The sequence below is a fragment of the Sinocyclocheilus grahami genome, unplaced genomic scaffold (assembly GCF_001515645.1).
Source record: "Sinocyclocheilus grahami isolate Dianchi unplaced genomic scaffold, SAMN03320097.WGS_v1.1 scaffold232.1, whole genome shotgun sequence".
Lineage (NCBI taxonomy): Eukaryota > Metazoa > Chordata > Actinopteri > Cypriniformes > Cyprinidae > Sinocyclocheilus > Sinocyclocheilus grahami.
This window is the reverse complement of record NW_015505411.1, coordinates 988,953-989,203: the sequence shown is the minus strand read 5'-3', so window position 1 is coordinate 989,203 and position 251 is coordinate 988,953. Positions and strand designations below refer to the sequence as shown.

General features: G+C 37.5%; 1 protein-coding gene across 1 annotated transcript in view; it reads left to right on the top strand.

The window, feature by feature from the left end:
• LOC107597457 (midasin-like) overlaps positions 1-251 on the top strand; it is a 59,005-nt gene that overhangs the window by 55,148 nt on the left and 3,606 nt on the right. The gene's annotated exons all lie outside the window — the stretch shown is intronic.

Below are 251 nucleotides of genomic sequence, written 5' to 3'. Positions count from 1 at the left end.
CTTTTTCCCCTCCCCCCCCCCCCGTTTTATGATGGGTAGCAACCAGCGTTAATGTGCAACACTTCGACCTACTATGTTGGAGCATCAACCAGATTAGTTACAAGTGTTGGATTACCCCTAATGTGAACCTCTTAAAGGGGTCATATGGTGCTTTTTTAAAGATCATTATTTTGTGTATTTGGAGTAACAGAATATGTTGACATGCTTTAATGTTCAAAAAACACATAATTTTTCAAATACTGTACATTATT